Source organism: Vicugna pacos, chromosome 6, assembly GCF_048564905.1.
Source record: "Vicugna pacos chromosome 6, VicPac4, whole genome shotgun sequence".
Lineage (NCBI taxonomy): Eukaryota > Metazoa > Chordata > Mammalia > Artiodactyla > Camelidae > Vicugna > Vicugna pacos.
This window is the reverse complement of record NC_132992.1, coordinates 67,871,258-67,890,834: the sequence shown is the minus strand read 5'-3', so window position 1 is coordinate 67,890,834 and position 19,577 is coordinate 67,871,258. Positions and strand designations below refer to the sequence as shown.

At 46.0% G+C, this 19,577-nt stretch overlaps 1 protein-coding gene and 1 long non-coding RNA gene across 4 annotated transcripts in view; both read left to right on the top strand.

Annotated features, from left to right (window-relative positions):
* The window catches only part of SLC8A3 (solute carrier family 8 member A3), a 140,914-nt gene that overhangs the window by 34,865 nt on the left and 86,472 nt on the right, over window positions 1-19,577 (top strand). The gene's annotated exons all lie outside the window — the stretch shown is intronic.
* On the top strand, window positions 1,733-9,690 carry LOC140696963 (uncharacterized). 3 transcript variants are annotated; one of them, XR_012073716.1, is made up of 5 exons: window positions 1,733-1,789; window positions 2,266-2,689; window positions 5,129-5,284; window positions 6,584-6,744; window positions 9,374-9,690. It is a non-coding gene; the product is annotated as an uncharacterized lncRNA (long non-coding RNA). The 3 variants fall into 3 exon arrangements; XR_012073715.1 differs by having other exon boundaries at window positions 6,322-6,744; XR_012073717.1 differs by having other exon boundaries at window positions 1,740-1,789; window positions 2,569-2,689; window positions 6,322-6,744.

Here is a 19,577-nt window from a genome sequence, read left to right as displayed (position 1 = left end):
GCAGCCAGAACTCATTAAACAGCTTTGTTATATATGGACTGTAATTGTAAACCTTTCCTTTCCTGTTTGCAAGTTAGATGAGGGTCCAAAAAAATTATATGGCCACTTTCTCTCAGTTTAGTTGCTTTATGATGAATATTTTGTTGGCATCCTCATTTATCGCCCAGTCTCTTTAGTCCTGGTCCATTGATAGTGCTTTTTTTTTTTTTAAATTGAAGTGTACTCAGTTGCAATGTGTCAATTACTGGTGTACAGCATAATGTTTCAGTCACACATATACATATATTTATATACACACACACACACTCGTTTTCGTATTCTTTTTCATTATAGGTTACTACAAGATATTGAATATAGTTCCCTGTGCTGTACAGAAGAAATTTGTTTTTTAATCTATTTTTATATATAGTAGTTAATATTTGCAAATCTTCCCACCTACCCACTTTCCACCTTGTAACCATAAGATTATTTTTTATGTCTATGAGTCTGTTCATTTTACAGATGAGTTCATTAGTGTCTTCTTTTTTTCTTTCTTTAGATTCCACATATGAGTGGTACCGTATGGTATTTTTCTTTCTCTTTCTGGCTTACTTCACTTAGAATGATAATCTCTAAGGTCCATCCATGTTGCTGCAAAAGGCACTATTTTATTCTTTTTATGGCTGAGTAGTATTCCATTGTATAAATATATCACAGCTTCTTTATCCAGTCATCTGTCAATGGACATTCAGGTTGTTTCCATGGCTACTGTTTCTTGGCTATTGTATATAGTGCTGCTATGAACATTGGGATGCATATATGTTTTCGAATTTGAGTTCCGTCCGGATATATGCCCAGGAGTGGGATTGCTGGATCATATGGTAAGTCTATTTTTAGTTTTTTGAGGATCTCCATACTGTTTTCCATAATGGCTACACCAAACTGCATTGCCACCAACAGTGTAGGAGGTATAGCTCTTAAACAACTGCCCAGAGGCTCCAGCTAAGGCTCCCTGAACTGCATGCCCATTTCTCCTTTTCCAGCCTTCCAATGGCTAACCCCTGGGTCATTGAAAGCACCCCACAGTATAGTTCAGAGTCTTTCATCCTGTGACTGGGGAGGCAAAAGAAGGGCTCTTTCTCCAAACCCTCTTTCCCTTTGGTGTTCCCTGGTGCTTTGCAGCTGGTTCTGAGATCCTGGTGTGTTACCTGCTTCTCCTGAAATGCAGATATGTTACCTGCTTCCTTTTGCAAAGTAAGATGGGCCTGGCTGGGAACAAATGGAAATGCCGTGGGCAACCTAACAACAAGTGAGTCGTGGCTGTCTGATCGGTGAGAAGGGGGCACTGAATGAGTGTTGGGGAGCTGCACGACAGAATTCTGGTTTATCGCTTGCACAGTGAAATTGTCACTGCAATGATGCGGGTAGAAGTCTGTCTAGATAGAGGGGGAGTAATGGAGCAGGGCTATTAAGTGCATAGACTAGGTATTACATGGACCAAGTTGGAATCCGAGTTCGGCTGTTTATTGGCGATGGGCTCTAGGGAGAGTTCCCTGGCCTTTCACTTTACTCATCTATATAATGTGTATAATAATGGTACCTACCGTTTAGGGTTGTTGTGAGGATTGAATAAAACTATGAAACATTTAACTTAGTGCAGAGTCTCAGTTACTCATTCGTACTGTCACGTGCCAGTTATCAGTGAAGAGTTAATAGAATCTTGGCCGTGTCACAACCATTCTGACCTACGTGGGCCAGAGCTTTGCCCTGGTTCCTCCATCAATCATTCTGTTCCCTTCCTGAGCCCAAGGTGAGCTTTTAGGAAGAGACAGTTGATCTAAAGATAGAAAGTCAAAGAGTTTTGTCTGGAGGAAGGTGGGGGAAAATATCATTATCCAGGCTTTCTTTGACTATGTCAGGGAACATGACGGACTTCTGCCCCCTGGGAGAGCAGCCCCAGGCTGGGGTAGAAGGTGACCTTGGGGTTGATTCTCCTGCTGTGGACTTTATTGGACTTGTTTGGGAGATGCAGGGAAAGAAGGCGTATGGAGAGGGAAGGAAAATAAAAGGAGAGGGAGGAAGGGAGGAATGGAGGAAGAAGGGCTGGGAGGAGGATGGGCAACGTCATTCTTATCTCGAGGATAATTACATGTGAAATCACTTGCCGGTGGGACTCTGTGGCTGGAACGACAGTAATTACAGTACAGGCTCCCGAGGGCTCTTGGGCACATCTCTGAGTAGCAGGTAGGCCGTGTTGAGCTCTCTCTCATTAGACCTGCTTCACAGGACTGATGGCACACCATCCACCCCAGAGCCTGCTGCTGACCAGGAAGCCTAAATAGAACAATGACTGTTTCAGAGCGGATCCCATCTGTGGGCTCATGTGATAAAAACCACAGAGATCCCTGCTTGATGGCCAAGTGATCTGGAGCAAGATAACTCTGCCAGGGTGCTGGCCGAGGTGCTGTCCCTTCCCCTGCGCTGCCCCAGAAGAAGAATTTCAGTGACTAAAGAATTAAATATCTCCCAGCCCGATTCTGGTGTTCCCAGTCAGGGCCTCCTGCCTTTCTTTTTTGTCTTTGTATTTAGAGATGACTCGCCCTTACCTTCAGCTTCCATAAGCAAGGCAGTTTTCTGTCGTCTAACAGAGTGCCAAAGAATGATGCTGCCATTTATTTAGCACTTAACCGTGTGCCAGGGACTGTGCCAGGTATGTGATGTATATTATTTATGACCCTCACACTAGTCCTGCAGTGGTATATCCGCACCCCAGCCCTGGCCACTCTGCCTTGTGCTTCCCCTTTCATAGCACAAGATATCACTAGGTCAAAGTTAGAGATTTGAAGATGAATCTCGGGTTTCATAGGTGCTCATCCTTCCCACAGTTGTGCAGAGCCCTTAGCTAAAATCTCCAGTGGCTGAGGCATGAACCTGGTCACTGGCATTGCTCCTCCTGGCTCTGAACACCAAGTTGTTCGATTCTTGCTGTGACAATGTCCCCATTTACATCTCTTGCCACTCAAAGAAGTCCTTCCCTGCAGAACTCTTGGCTTATTTCCTGCTTCTGGTCTCTGACCTGGCATTTCCTAACTACTGGTTGAGCCTGGTTCTTCCATATGCTGGTTGAATCATATGTAATTGTCATTTCTGGATATCAGAAACAATCACAATGGCCATTTCATGTGGTTCGTCCAATGCTAGGGAGCCAGTGTTCTTAGCTTGCCCTATGTGAACGCCGCTACCCCCAGTTCCCTCTGCCTATTTCCTGAGAAAGAGGAGAAAAGATGCTTGCCCACTTCTATCCCTCATCTTCCAACACTGAGAGGCTCCCCATTCTTTTACTGGTCAGTTACTGCCACCACCCAAGGCTGAAGGGACTCCCTCAGATCTTAGCCATTGTATCTGAATGTCTTTCATATTCCCTTCTACCAGTGCCCTCCCCTCATGGAACCAAACAAGCAAACAGACAAACAAAGTATGATGTTACACAGTATAAATGACGAGAAAATCAGCTTTGGAGGCAGGTGGACCTGTGTTTCAGCCCTGACCGTGCCATGCCTTAGCTGTGTGTATTAGTTTTCTCTTGATGCGTAACTAATTACCACCAACAACACTGACTTATTAATGCTCAGTTTCCGTGGATCAAGAATCTGGCACAGCTTAGCTGTAGTCAAGGTGTTGGCTGGGGCTGCTGTCTTATCTGAGGCTTGGGGTCCTTTTCCATATTCAGGTGGTTGTTAGCAGAATTCATTTCCTTGCAGCTATAGAACTCATGGCTTCCTTCTTCAAGGTCAGCAGGAAAGAGATTGTCAGGTTTTAAAGGGTTCCTCTGATTAAGAGGGGCCCATCCAGGGTAATTTCCCTTAAAGCCATGGTTTAAAAGTCAACTAGTTAGAAACCCTAATTATATATGCAAAAATCCCTTCACCTTTGCCTTGTAACATAATCATGTCATATAACCATTGCCATGTTCACAGAGCCCGCTCACCCTTTAGGGATGGCTTTACACAGGGCGTGTATAGTGGGGATGGGAAAGAATCTTAGACCCACATTAGAGTTCTGCCCTCAAGTAAATTGCCTAATCTTTTTAAGATTCAATTTTCTTCCCTGGGAAAAAGGACAATAAAACCAGTCATAGAGAGTTATTCCAAACCCTAAAGATATGTGGAAAAGAGTAGCAGTTAGTAGGCACAAGTACATAATTTCCTACTTAACCTTCCTTTTGCTGTTCATCTTTCCTGCAGTCTCTGTGGTTTGAAATACCACAGAAAACCATTCCAGGTAGTCAAAATTATGCCAGAAAGTATAGTTGATTTTCATTATTTGTAGGAGTTATGTTCCATAAAGTTGTTGCACATACTGAATTAGTGAATAAAGAAGCATTACTCACAGGAGAAATACAGAGTTGGGGTCCTGTGAGCTCCTGATCACAACATTTTTTTTCATCAATTGATCAAAACGTAGTTTTGTTTTATGATTATTGCTGTTTCATATATGCTTATTAAATATATGCTTTTGCTTATTAACATTAAACTCATGGGTAGCAACTCTGTAACTCATGCCTGAACGAAGCTTATCCAACACAAGTGTTTTCTCCAGAGGATGCATGGCCTTCCTGCACTTAGGAACACTAGACAGCACTTCAGCATTCTGCTTGGGGGCCATTTAAAACAGCAAAATCACCCACAAAACCCCACAAAAATGTGAAAAAAAATGGCATCGGGAAAATGGTAAAAAGACACTTGTTTACAGCATGAGACAAAACACGGAGGCAGAGTATCACCTTGTTTGACCTTACCTGGGAACATGTCAGGTGACCTGCATTTTATAAATATATATATATTTTATATAAATATCAAATTAAAAATATATAACAAGTAAGTTTTTCCCCCCAAGTCTTTTTCTAGTGTGGAGGAGCTGGAGCGAGGGTCAGAAGCAAGGACCCTTCTTCCATTTCCCTCGCTGGGCCTCTTTGGAGAGCGTCCATCCCCTCAATACATTATACAGCTCCTCCAAGGCATCATTAAAAAAGAGAAACTGAGCCACTACTGATTTAAAAAAAAAATTGCCCATTACTCTGTCCTAAGTGGTGAAATGTTCTAGGCAGCCTTTTGAAGACAGGGACTCAGCCCCCATGGCCTCATTGCAGACCCAGGTTCATCAAAGGTACTTTGACTTGAACTTCCCGGCCATGGCATTGTGGACGTGACAGACCGTCTGCTGCCCGGAGTCCGGAGGACATCCACAGCAGGCATGATATTTCAGAGAACACTGAAGCGGTGATGGCCCGTGGCTAGAGCTGGAGGTGAGCTGGCTAAATGAGATGCCTCTTCCTTTCTTTCCTCTGCCTGTGGTGACAGATGGCAACCAGCTCTGGCTGGCGGCGGCTTTGAGACACACTGAAAGTGCTCCAGAACACACCTTACACCGAGCTCTCTAATTCCAGCACTGTTGAACACGCTGTCTTCCAGCTCTGCCTTCCTTCCTTAGACTCACCTGCCTTAAAACCAGCTTTGCCGAGTGCCTGTCTTTGGGACTCCCCATCAGTGACATTGGAACCCTTCCCTTCTTACGACCCTGCTAACTGCAGCTCATTAGAACTTAGTACCAACAGCTGTGTATGCCGGGCAGCAGCAGATGTGGGGCCAAAAATGGGGCTGGGGATTCGGGACTGGGCATCAGAGCAGTGGAATGATTTTCTGGGGCGGGTGAACTCATTTGTTTCTTTTGTCCCCCTTCTTCCACTACCCCCCCAACCCTACCTGATGGCCTCCCCCAACACACTGCACCAAAGGAAGACAGAAAACAATGATCTGGCAGCGTGGCTGTCATGGATACCAAGCCTGCCATCTGTGGGGAACCCTTTCCGTATCATCAGTCAGCAAAACAGAGCAGAACCCTGTGTCTTGTATCTGGGATAGCAGGGCAGCATCTCCACCGAGGGGGCTGGGGCATCTGTTCACTTCATTAAGAAATGAAATAGCAGACCTGCTTCCGTATTTAGAAATCACATGTAGGTGCAAGTGTGGTGTGCAGGCACCAACCGACACAGCTGTCACCATGGTCTTCTCTGCAGTGACTTGTTGAATTTAATAATGGGCATGTATGAAATCCGGAGTGATTTGAACTGAAGGTTTAGGGGCTTTGTGTAAAACTGATATGTAAGGGATTTGGAAGGAGATGAAAGATTCCTCTGCAATACTCCTCATTCAGTTTTAGAGCCAAATAACCAAGCATTTACAGAAAACAAAGAGAAATTGAAATAGGATTAATCTGAGAATTTCTGGGCCTCATATGAACCACATCTTGTAACAAGAACTATGTTTTTCATTTCATGCCCAGTCAGCAAATATGATTAGTAGGCCTCTAGTAAGTTCGGGGCATGGGGCTAAGAGGGGTTACCAGATGTCTTCACTTAACAAAGTCCTGCTGAGCCCCGAAGCTGTGCCAGCACCATGCCTGGTGCTGCCACGTGAAGAGTGGCGCCAGGAAGTGTCATCAGAGAGCGTACAGCTAGCCAGAAGGCATTAAACAAGTGAGCCAACAAAATGATCTGCCGTCTTAGAGACAGTCCCCACATTCTTAGAGCTTCTACTCTTACCAGGAAGGCAAAGCATAAACCTGTGGGCAGTCAGAACAACCACTGAAAACAGTAACAGAAGAATGCAACTGACAACTGAATTATACAGACTGTGATGACTATAAAAATTCACTGGAAGAGATCCTTCTGAGCTGGGGACAATCCAGAAGACTTCTTTTGTGGAGGTAGGTTTTGAGCCAAACCCCAAAGGATGATTTCTTTTGTTTGTTTGCTTCCTATGCAAAAAGTCTTTGTGTCAAATAGAGGTGAAGGGAAAGAGAGGCCGTGACAGCACAAGGAAAAAGATTTCCCTAAAGAGTTTTCTGATACCAGAGTCCAGCTCTTCAGGTCTGAATGTATTCTTTCAACCAGTGTGGGCTGAGTCCATGCTCTGTGCCAAGTGCTCTGTCTCACAGCAGGAAAACAAGGACTATTCAGACACAGCCCCAGTCCCTGTGCAGCTCGTAGTCCAGCAAGGGAGACAGACCTATGAACAGATGGTGACAGTACATTGAGATAAGTACTGTATGAGTCGATGATCATGGTGACATGGGAGCACACAAGAGGGAGTGACCAACCCTGGGAGAGGGATGTTGTGGGGGGGGCCTGGGTTTAGGAGAAGAATTCACATAGGATAGGTAAGCAACTGGGTGCTGAGAACTGAGAAATGAGAACACAGCTAACATGATGTTACATTTTAGAGTCCAGATAGGAGGAGGTAGATCTGCCGGTTCTCTGGAGGGCAGAGGGAGGTGTGGGATTCTGGAAGAGCAGCAGCAAGACCAGTAAGTTACTGAAGCTGTTAGAACTCAGATCACCTCTGGGATCTAGACTCCAGACATTCTCATAAGCATGAGTTCAGTTCTTTCCTGTGGGTGAGTGGTTCTCCGACCAGCTTCTCACTAGAATCACTGGGATGTTTAAAAAATACTGATGCCTGGGTCCTACTGCTGGAGATTGTGCTTTCATTGGGCTGAGCTGGGGCCTGGGCATCAGTAGTAAAAGCATGCCAGGTGATTCTCATACATAGCTAAGGTTTGAACCTCCTCTCTAGATCACGTGTGTGCACTCCAGAGGTGCCTCCCTGGGTGGACAGGCTTTTTGTAGCACCAAATGGAGAGAGTTCTGGCCAAGGCTGTGGAACCAAGCATACCTGGGTTAAGACTTGGCGCCACCACCGATTGATCCTAGGCAAGTCACTAAATAGCCTAAACGTTGCAGATCCTTCATTTATAAACTGAGGGCCACGATAGTACCTCCTCCTGGGGTTGCTGTGAGGTTTATACAGAATAATTCCCAGCTCACAAATAAGCAGTCACACATGTCTCATGTCTCATAGGCTAAGCCCTCAACATGTTTCAAACCACAGGGACTTAGGCATCAGGTCACAAATCTGTGACTGCTGATCAGAAGTAAAAACCTGTCTCCAGCAACTCTCATTCCGGGGATGTGTGAATCGCGGGGGGGGGGGGGAAGAATGAGCCCCATAGGGTGACCTGGGAGTAGCTGGGAGCAGGATGAAGCTCAGGAAAACACTTGAGTGTCCCTCTTATCTGTGCTCAATGATGAAACAATGAAACGAGGACAGCCCCTAGACCAAAGCTTTGTTGGTGAAGCCAAGGTAATAAGTTAATTTTGCATCCATTGAGGAAAAATTCTGGAACTGTGGCTTCTTAAAGGGAGGAGAAGAATCTAGATTATGCTTAATCCAATTCAGTGCATTGGACAGACAGAGTCTTGTCGCCTAGACTTGATGGGAAAAAAGTCAAATAAGAGAACGAACAAAAGAACCCTCCACCAAAATACTAACATTCAGGTAATTGCTGTTGAGTGAGGTCTCCTGGAGTGAAGATTCCACTCACAAATGAATAGATTTCCATCCAGTTCAATCATAAGAAGGCAATACTGGACTGAAGAGTGATTCCTAACAGAAGATCCAGTGTCATTCTTGTTTAAAGAGAAATTACCCTATGATTAGTTGGGTCCAAGAATGTAGCCTTACACTAATTCTAGCAGAGAATTACCTAGATGCCTTATTTTATACACATTCTTGAGGAGTTATATGGAAGCTAAATCATATTTCAAGGAGCCCGGTGGTCAAATAAAGAATCTTTCAGATAAACTAATGGTTATTTGCACCGCCGCCCTCATCCACCCCATCCTACTTTTGCACGAATCTGAATGGTCACAGTCAGTCAGAGTTTCTGGAGTACTGGCTCCTTTTCTGGGCTCTGCAAGAACAGGGTATAGCATCTCCCCGAGAAAGCCCAGGGCTGAGAGATGGGAAGCCTGTCTGCTCACGGTAATGTGAATCAGTTGAAGTGTCACCCTCCACCTGAGACCTGCTTCTCGATGGGGTTTTTGAGTCAGCCCAGCCTGGTTACTGGCAAGTCTGGTTTCTCTCTCCTGGCTCGTGGGGTTGCATTGGCCAGTAGGTGCTGGGCTGGCTGGTGTGGAGCTGGGCTCCATGGCAGGACTCTTGTCATTGTTGAGAGGGAGGCTCTGGGGCCACTGGTATGGATCTGCAAGGCCCAGGGGAGCAGCTAGGTGGGTGCCCTTTCAGAGGAAAGAATGGACTGCATACATGGTGAAAGGAAGTCGCACTGTGAGGTAAGCCAGGGGGAGAGCTGATCTGAGAAAGGCACGGAGTCTTTGGGGGTGGAGGAGAGGGTATCAGGGATGGGTCTCCAAGAGGTAATATTCCTAAAATTGTAGCATTTAATCTCTGGTGGTATACATTAATTGATTTATGATCAGTTATAACTAGCGAGTTTTTCCTTGTCTCATCCCAAGCCTCACCATTCTTTCCACTAGGTCTGAGGAAGAGCTGGTTCGGTTGACAAGCATAGGCGGTTAGAAGAGGGACCCATGAACTCTCTTGTCCTATGGAAGAGCTCCACAGATTGAAACAAACAAGTGCTGCAGTTATAAATTGCTGCTTTGGAGTCCTGCTTCTGCTACCCTGCTTTGGAACTGAGTTCAAGAGCCAGGGAGTTCAAATCTCCAAACTCTCATTTATTAGCTGCACACACTTTGGCAAGTCACTTCTCCTGTTAGCACTATAGCACAGGGGTTAGGATAGTGCTTTGGAGACACATTTTGAGGATTTGAATTTTAAATCTTTCATTCTAGCTATGTGACTTTGAGTAATCTATTTAACCAGTATATGCCTCTGTTTTTCTACCTGAAAAGTGGGCATACTAGTATCTTGTACAGCTTTGCGGTAAGGTCTAAATGGGATAATACACTTTGAACAGTGTCTGTGCATATGGTAAGCTTTTGATAAGTGTTAGTTAAAGCAACCAACTAACTTACCAATAAATAAAACCTTTTAGCTGGGGTAGACGAAAGGAGTCTATGAGAGAATACATTTAAAGCCCCTAGTATCATGCCTGACACAGTCAGTGCTCAGTGAGTTAGTTGTTCTTATTGTCAGTATTTTCATCACCATCCTTTTTCTCCTCCATAGGCTTCAGGTCTTCCCAGCTGTTTCAGCAGAAGCGTGGATTTAACTGAACCCCTACTGTATATGTGGCTAGATGCTCTAGAGCGTACAGAGAGGTGTGCATTTGGTACCCTCTCCTTAAGTAGCTTGTAGTGTAATTAGAGAGAGATGTAATCAGATAGAAAGGAAACAGAACAGCTGCAAAGGAGTTTGTAGGAAGTGCCAAGTGCTGCAGGTAAAGGGTTCAGTGAGAATGTCTACTGATGCTATAGGAGACCAAGGGAGAAGGGTGTACCTCAAACTAGGTGTTCAGAAAAAAGGCTGAAAGCAATGTTCATAGCAGCATTATTTACAATAGCCAAGATATGGAAGCAACATAAGTGTCTATCAATAGATGAGTGGATAGACAAGATGTAGTATTTATATCTTTATCTATTATATCTGTCTGCCTATCTATCTATAAATAACGAAATACTACTCAGCCATAAAAAGAATGAAATTTTGCCATCTGCAACAAAATGAATGGACTTGGACAGTATCATGCTAAGTGTAGTAAGTCAGACAGAGAAAGACAAATACTGTATGATATCATTTATACAGAGAATCTAAAAAATACAACAAACTAGTGAATATAACGAAAAAGAAGCAGACTCACAGATCTAGAGAACAAACTGGTTGTTCAGTGGGGAGAGGGAAGGGGGGGCAATATAGTAGTAGGGGATTAAAAGGTGCAAACTATTATGTATTAAATAAGCTACAAGGACATACTGTACACCACAAGGAAAATAGCCAATATTTTATAAGAACTATAAATGGAGTACAACCTTTAAAAACTGTCAATCACTATATTGTAGACCAGTAGTTTATATAGTATTGTACATCAGCTATACTTTAATTTAAAAAAAGAAAAAAGGAAAAGGCTGAAAGAATTAGTAGTTAGTGTACATTAGCTGCCAGGCCCTATGCAAAAGTGTCCTTATCAAATCTCCACAGTACCTTGATGGTAGGTGCTATACCCATTTTATAGAGGAAGAAGGTGAGGTTCAGGTCCATTTGCCCAGAATGTCAAGGTGTGACGTGGTGGTGCCACAACACTAATCCGTTGGGACCTTGCCCCTAATCCATGCTCTAAATCCCGTAGCATCTGCCTGGGAGGCAATGTTCTGCAGAAGTTGAGAGCACGGATACCTACTTTTGACCAATTGTTTTACCTGCCTAACCCTCTGTTTCCTCATCCTTTCGGTGAAGATTGTATAATCACATCTTATACGGCTGCTGTAAGTATGCAGCAGTATAATGTTTGTGTAACTAGTTTATTAGACAGTCTGAGCTCAGAATATATAATATGGGACAGTTTTCTTTTCCCCCAGTCATTGTCTCCAAAAGCCTCATGGTGACTTGCCCTCCCTCTCTGGGGCATGTATCTTAAGCTCATACCTGATTGATGTCTTGGACAGAATCCACTATTTCCTGGCAACTTCTGTTATTAAAATTATTCCATCCATCTAGTTTAAAGCACCAATCTCAAGTCTAATTTGAGGCTCCCTCCTCCAGGTTCATGACTCAAGGGAGACTTCAAGTATGATTGATTCACTGTGTGATTCTTCCCCCTACCCTGGTCCTTGGAGTGGCACTGAGGATGTGTGATCTGCCTCTGGGAAACCTCCACCCTGGCCCTCTTCTGAGCTCAAACTCCTCTGGTGTTTTGAGTCAGGGCAGGGAATAAGAGAAATGTCTAGGGTTGTCACTTACTCTTGCGTGCCCTTCTATTGACATATTGGCTATTTGAGGACAGCGTTCAGCTTCACCGTAGCCCCACAGTTACCATAGACCCTCTAAGAGAGGAGCAACTATACCTCCCTTTCCCCAACCCCTCTCCCGTGGGGCATCACCTGTCTCTATCCAGCAGCTGCCTGGGGCAGCCTCACAGCTCCTCCTGACCCTCTAGCCTTTACGTTCTGCTTTGTGAAGCCATGGGAGCCTTTCATACCCTCTGAGACCCAGAGGGAACTGGTGGAAGGGGAGGGACAGTAGGACATTGTGTCGGCTTCCCTGGTCCAACAGGCCTTCTGCTGGGCAAGAAGTAGCAGACGTGAATCTGTGTGCTCTTGGGCGATCCCAGCCTCTTGGGATGCTCAGCTTTCTTAAGAACTCTCTCAGTACTTTGCTTATCTTAATGGCAGCACAGAAGAGGGCATACAGATGATCAGCTGGGAGGAAAATGCCAGGGTCACCTTCTTGGAGGCACCCGTAATACTTCTGCACATTTTCCTTGCTGCCCCCTTCACGTGGCTGGGTGGGAGTGAGAGAATGCCCTTCTCTCCTTCCTTCCCGGAAGGAGAAGGAGGAGCCAAAATCTCCCCACCAGTCAGCAACTCAGGCACCCCTCCCTTTCTCCTTCTGTTTTATAGGCTGGGAGGGGGGTTGCTGGAGTGACAGTGGGGGGACAGGGCAAGTGGAGCCGGTTCAGCTACCTTTTAGCAGAGTCCCGAGGGAGGTGTCTGGCTGCAAGTGCTGGCTGCTCTCTTTAAGACTGGGGAGACTTAAGGCCTCTTTGCCTCAGCTCTGCACTCCAGTTGCCAAGGTTGGGACCGCAGGAAAAGTGTGTCTGACATCCTGTTAAATATTTAATGCATATTAACACAGTGCCTGGCACTGGACAGGTGTTTTCTAAGTGGTAGCCAATGGGAGGCCTACTCTATTATTTTCCTCTTTGCTTAACCTCCCAAGGAGCTAAGACCATATTTTTTTGTCCACACAGAGCCAGATAAACAGAGCCCAGAGACTGGGCTTTTTCCCTGTGTCCTCATCCCACCCGGGAGTCTGGAACATGCTCATTCCACAAGTGTTTACTGGAGCCTGCTTTATGCAAAGCGCTGCCCTAGCCCACAGTGCAGTGACAGGAGAGGTTTGAACCAGGATTCAATCTGCTGGATCTAGATGGGTGATACAGTGAGCAGCGCTCTGAGCTTAGAGCCGGAGGAAACCGCCACTTCAGAGAAGGGTGTGTCACATCTAAGCTGCTTTATATGGCTGGTGGGAAGCATGTATGCTTATTCATTCATTCATTTTTTAAAATTCTTTTTTTTCATGGAGATGCTGGGGATTGAACCCAGGACCTCGTGCATGCTAAGCACGCACTCTACCACTGACTATACCCTCCCCCCAATTCATTCTTTCTTTGCTTCAGTCAACAAAGATGTCCCTGTTGTGTGCCAGGCACTATTCTAGGTACAGAAGAGGGAAGACCCCTGCCCCTTGGAGCTTACGGTGTAGAGGATGAAAGCCCCTTTCTCAGTGGCGTCTCTCTTTATTTGAGAAACCACAGCCTGTGCTCCTCCAGTCCTGGGGCTGGTTGCTCTCTAAGTCACCCAGGCCCTCAGGAAACTCTGCCAGCCTCTCAACCTCCGCAAGGGCAGGGGCTTCTGCTGCTGGGAGTGTGAGCAGGGCCACCCTGACCCCGCTGCCTCCCCTTTCCTGAAGGCAAAGTCTCAGGGAACACGCTATCATAGCTCCTTCCTGAAGAGTGCCAGGGAAGGGGTGCGAGGGAATGGAGAGCGTGATGGGTTGAGGCGCTGTGGGAGTCAACCATGGCCCAGCATGGGGAGTGAGGAGCCTTGCTTAAAGGATAGGCTGTGCAGTCATCCATCATTCTCCCTTGACGGAGGTGAATTGATGATCTCATTTTCCCCAGAGAGCCAAATTAACAAGGTGCTGGGAGATTTCCAGATTAGCAAAATTAAAAAAAAAAAAAAAAAGAGTCACCACCAGCTCTCAAATCAGACAGCTGGTGGGTGGTTTTGTGGGGCAGCTCATTGTCTTTGGCATCCAGCCCTGAAACGGGGGTGAAGGCATGGAGTTTGTATTGAAAACTCATCCGTCTCGGAGCAGGTGGTACAAATAAGCATCGTGGTGTTTTCAGAGGCGGGAATCACGGTTGTGCCTCGACACCAACTGCCTCAGGGACCACCAAGCGGAGTTTTCATAGATTATGAGTTAGGAGATTGTCACTCATTTTACAGATTGGCTCACTTCAGGATTCCTTTTAGGTGGCCAGCTCCCTCAGTATTTTAAAAGATGACTTGATTTATAAAAATGTGATACATAACCAGATTTTTATGATATGCTCAGCATGAGCTGGTCAGAAAAAGCATGAGTTTTAAGTCTTAGAGGCCTTGTTTCCAACTCTACTTCTGATTCCAACAAAAGCATGCTGTTTCCTGCATTGATCAGCCCTTCCGTGCCTCACAGCAGGTGCTCCTTCCACCAATAAAGAGAGACATGGCAGGATGTGCCTTTAAACATAGCATTCATTCATTCATCCAAAAAATTTACTGAGCACCTTCGGTGTGCTGAGCAGTGTGTGAAATGCCAAGGATGAACAAACTCTTTCAAGACAGTGACCGTGAGCTTGGCTTAGAACGGCAGCCCCACGACTGTCCATGCCATTTGCGCAGCTTATAGTCTGGGGCAGCATAAAGTCAACAAACAGCTTCAAAAATTAAACAATTTTAGGTGGAGATGGGTGCTGCAAGGGAAAGAAGCAGGGTGCTTCACACCTATGTAGGTAGGATGGCCTGGGAAGGCCTCTCAGAAGTGGTGATGTTGAAAGCAAAACCACAAAGATAAGGACATGCCAATTACAAGAAGAGCAGGAAGAACAGTGTTCTGTGGAAAAGGACCAGTCCATGCAAAAGCCTTAAAGGCAACATGGGCCAACTGTGTTCTAGAATGTGAAGGAAAACCAGCGTGGCTGGAGTAAGGGTGACATGGCATAAAAGGAGTTTGGTGAAGTAGCCAGAAACCTCGTCACAGGTTCTAGAAGCCATGTGTGCTAGCTTCTTGGGGCTGCTCTAACAAAGTACCACAAAACAGGTGCCTCTGAACAACCGAAATTTATTGTCTGACAGCTGTGGAGGCTGAAATGAAGAGGTCAGCTGAGCTGTGATCCCCCTCTGGGGGAGTCCTTCTTTGCCTCTTTGTAGTTTCTGGTGGGCTGCCGGCTGTCTTTGGCATCCCTCGACTCACAGCCGCATCGCTCCAACCTACCTCCACCGTCACGTGATGTTCTCCCTGGGTGTCTGTGTCTTCACCTGGCCATCTTCTTATGAGGGCACCAGTCATGTTGGATCGGGGGCCTATCCTACTCCACCCTGCCCTCATCTTAACCTAGTGAATTACATCTTCAGCAACCCTGTTTCCAAATAAGGTCACATTCTGAGGTACTAGGGGGTTAGGATTCCAATATATACATTTTAGTGGGACGTGATTCAACCCATGACTCCCTGGTAAGGAGTTTGAATTTTATTCTACATGCAAGTCCTGAGTGGCCTCAAGCAGGTGGCTGGCATGAGGTGATATATGTTCTAAAGGCTGCTGGCGGTGGTGGTGGAAGGGTGGCATGGATAGAAGTTGATGACTAGTGAATCACTTGCAAAGGGCTGGTCCAGGTAGAGGTGATGATGGCATGGACCAGATGACTGTGGAAGTCGGAGAAGTGAATGGAGTTTAGATAATGAAGAACAGGACGAATGACAAGACATGCCTACGGACTGGACGTGGGATGAGGAAGAGGAAGGGCTCAGGGATGATATCCAGTTTTTTACTTTAATAGTGAGGAAACGGTGGGACGATTTACATTGTTGAGACACGCTTGAGAGGACTAGGTTTGGGGCTGGAGGTGGTTTGCCTGGGGATCAGGGAGCGGTAAAGATGCAGGGATGAGAAGTAGAAAGCCCACCCGCTGCCAGCCGTCACCATCTCGCTTTTGTCCGAAACGTCACAAGCAACCAAAGCATTCTCTTGTCAGAAAGCTTAGTCCCTGTTAAAATGCAAACGTCCCTGGGAGAGGAAACACAGTCAGAACACCGCTCCCAAAAGCAGCTGTTGGCTGGGAGAAGGCAGCAAACAGGACACCAGAAGAGAACGCCAGGAAAGAAAGAACCATGCAGCGCTGAGGCAAAGCGTTCGCTGCCGCAGTTTCTCCTTAGACTGGCTGGAGGTGTGTGTGCTTATTAATTTAACTTCGTCGTGGTGCTAGAGCTGGACCAGGACCCAAAAGCAAACAGCCAAAGTGCCAGCAAAATGGGATTAGGGTGTAGCAATTTCCCTCCATAGGACCAGCAGGAGGAAAGGAAGAGAGAAAGGAATTCTAATGGTGGGTTGGGGCGTGCAGTAAGAAAAGCACATAAGACAGAAACAGGGCTTGGATTAAAAAATGGGCCAAAACCCAGGCTTTTGAAAGAGAACTGTTCCCTGAGCTTGACTCACCATCACCATGGCTTTCTCTTGATTCAGTCGTTTTGAAAGCCCACTTTCTTCTGCATTCCCGGCAGTGGCTCTGTCAAGCCCCAGAATTTTGCTGGGTTTTCATCAGAGCATCCCCTCAAGCTTGTGTCTCCATTACTCTTTTTTGTTTGAATTCCTGTCAGATCACCTGCATTTGGAATGATTGCCATCAAGAGTGGCATCCTGGCTTTGATAGCTGGCATAGTGTGACCTCATTGGTCCCCATCATTTGATGTGCTGTCGCCCCATCCTGAGTTCTCCCCACCACGTACGGATTTCGCCAAAAGATGTACTCAATGTGAGCTCCTCTTCAGCCTCAGTGCACCTGGCTCTGAGTTGAATGTTACCACTCAAAAATATTAGGACATTGGCCTGTCAGAAGGGGTCCTTGGCCCTCTTGTAGCTTTTTCTGGGCAACAGCGAAGGAAGAGATGTCCACAGATGTTCTGTCTTTAAACAGACCCCCTCAGGACTTGGCATCAGGACCACTTGTCCAGCCTGTTGAATGGAGGTAATTCTGCTTGAGCTGGGAGCACAAGAGAGTTTAAGCATCACTTACATCGTGTTTTTTTCCCCCACTTCCTTCAAGGCCTCACTTTTTGTCTTAAACAAATGACAAAGGCAGGTACCAGATCAATCTTGCTTTGGTTGTATTGCTTTGTATAACTTTAGAAGACATCTGTTTGGTTTGGGAGCTGGGAGGAGGGGGCTGTAGCTGGAGGAAGGAATAATTTCCTTACTCATGTTTTCTTGGCTTTTATTGAGTGTCAATCTTGGCAGTGAATTAGAATCAGAAGACAGCAGAGATAAGCAGAGAGGCCAAGGGTGTTGCCAGGGGCCGACAGCAGAGAGAGGTGAATTGCTGGCTGGCCCCAAGAAAGATATTTGAAGTTCTCATTCTGTCGTATGGTGAATTCCCAGGTGCCCGAGGATGGGCTGTGATTACCTGAGCTCCTGCATCCACTGTCTCATCCCACCTCCCTTGGGACTGACAAACAGCACACATTTATTCCCAAAAGCCAGGTATTCAGCAGCAAAACAAAGAGCTGAATTTATCTGGTCAATCTAGACGCCCCTCTCTGTACACGGCGTTGCCAGAATCATCGCCTCCAAAGGCTGTCCTGAGAGGCACTGGAGGATGGGACACAAAGCATCCTGTTTTCTCCACGTTTGCCTTCTGAGCTACTTACGGCAGCAAGTCAAAGCCACCAGGGCTCCACCTGCCCACAGCTCACACATACAATGGCACTCCTGTGGCTGGATGTCTGAACACCTCGACTCTAGTCTCAGCTTGGCTGTGGATTCCCTGTGTGCTTGACAAACTGATTTCTTCATCTGTCAAATGAGTTGGCTCTTCCATAACCCTTTTTTTTTTTTAAAGCCAGCCATACTGGGATGTTCATTAAGAAACAAAAGTAGTGTATGGGGCAAGGGGCTAGCCCCTAACTACCGCGTGTCCTGAATTTGCTGCTTTCTCTGATGGAGGGTTTTGGCTTCTTAGTTTGGTTTCCTCTTTTCCACCATTCCAGCCCAACAAGAAGTGATCACCAAAACAAGACAAGTTAATTCTTTCATTAAAAAAATTTTTTTTACCTCTTTTTTTTGATTGAAGTACAGCCAGTTTACAATGTTGTATCAATTTCTGGTATACAGCACACTGTTTCTGTCATCTATATACATACATTTATTCATTTTCATATTCTTTTTCATTACAGGTTACTACAAGATATTGAATATAGTTCCCTGTGCTATACTGTAGAAACTTGTTTGTCTATTTTATATATAGTAGTTTGTATCTGCAAATCTCACACTCCCAATTTAGTCCTTAATTGATTTCAACCAAGCAGATGCCATGGAAGGAGCCAAGGGATCCAGGTTCTAGCTTCAGCTCTGCCATTTTTTCGGGGGGTGGGGGAGGTAACTAGGTATGTATGTATGTATATATTTAATGGAGGTACTGGGCGTGGAACCCAGGACCTCACGCATAGTAAGCACGCACTCTACCACTGAGCCCCAGCTCTGCCATTAACTATGTGTGTAACTTCTGTAAACCAGCTGTTCTGACTCCAGCTCTTCCTTTGCATGATGATGGGGCAGTCTGGGTGATCGCTGATCACTCTTTCCCCTGCCAGGATGAGAATTTGCTTTCTGGGAAACTTTCCCATGAGGCCTCCTGTCCCTCCCATTTGAAGACAGCCCTTGCCCCCACCCTCTCCTTCCTTCCCTGTGACCTTGTTTCATCTGCCGTCTCATTCCCACTTGTTCACTTGGTCCCTCACTGTACTTATCACTTCTGAACTGTCACTGTGATCTTTCTCCTGTCCCTGAATTTCAGCCTGATTTTCACACAGACCCAGTGCCTTTCTAAACAATCACAAACTCTGTCACACTCGATAACCGACATACTTCCCAACAAGTGCAGTGATTTGGAAGCCCGCACTTTTGCCCAGTTTCAGCAAGAGAAATCAGCAGCACTGAATCACACAATCTGCTGTTATGCAGACCAGTGTCTGAATTTGCCTGTCTTTCCCATCATTTCTGCTCTACCTGTCTTTCAGAAAACTTTTCCTATGACCCCGTGTCCTCCTCCAGTTTCATTTATTGAGTAGGGTGGTCTCCAGGGGGCAGATGGACTGACGCAGGGCAGCCCTGCAGCTAGAGTCCAGCCTGGATCACCCCCGCCTGCCACCCCTTGTCTTCTGTGGTCTAGCTTTTATCATGTTCGCCTTACTGATGAAGAAACAGGCTTGGAGGCTAAATTATCTACTCCGGGCCACGCAGTTGTGTGAAAGCTGTCTAACTAAGTCCTAATGGACTCGGAAGCATTGCAGAAGCTCCACCCTCCCTGTCCGCTCCTCCATTATTTCACCTTCAGTTCCCATCCAGACCCCTCAGACATCTCCCTGTCTCTGTCTCCCCATCTCCTTTCACGCCTCGGCCATCTGCAGTCTGACTTCTCTGAGCTCATCAAGGCTTCTCTGCTGTATTTGATGTGCTGGTCACTGGCCTCCCTGAAGCTCCTGACTCCCATGCGCTCCACAACAGGGCATCCTCCTGACTCTTCTATTTCTGTCTCTGTCTCTTTCACTGGTAGCTTTTTCTCCATCATACCTCATACATATTGGTGTTCCTTGGGGTCTCACTTTTGCTTTTTTGCTGAACAATCTACTCAGGTTTTGCCCACAGCTTATGTACTGACACGACCCAAATTTCCATCTTTAGCTGTGTATCCAGGTAGAGGTGCTGGACTTCTCTCCCTGAAGGCATCTTGGACATTCATCACTG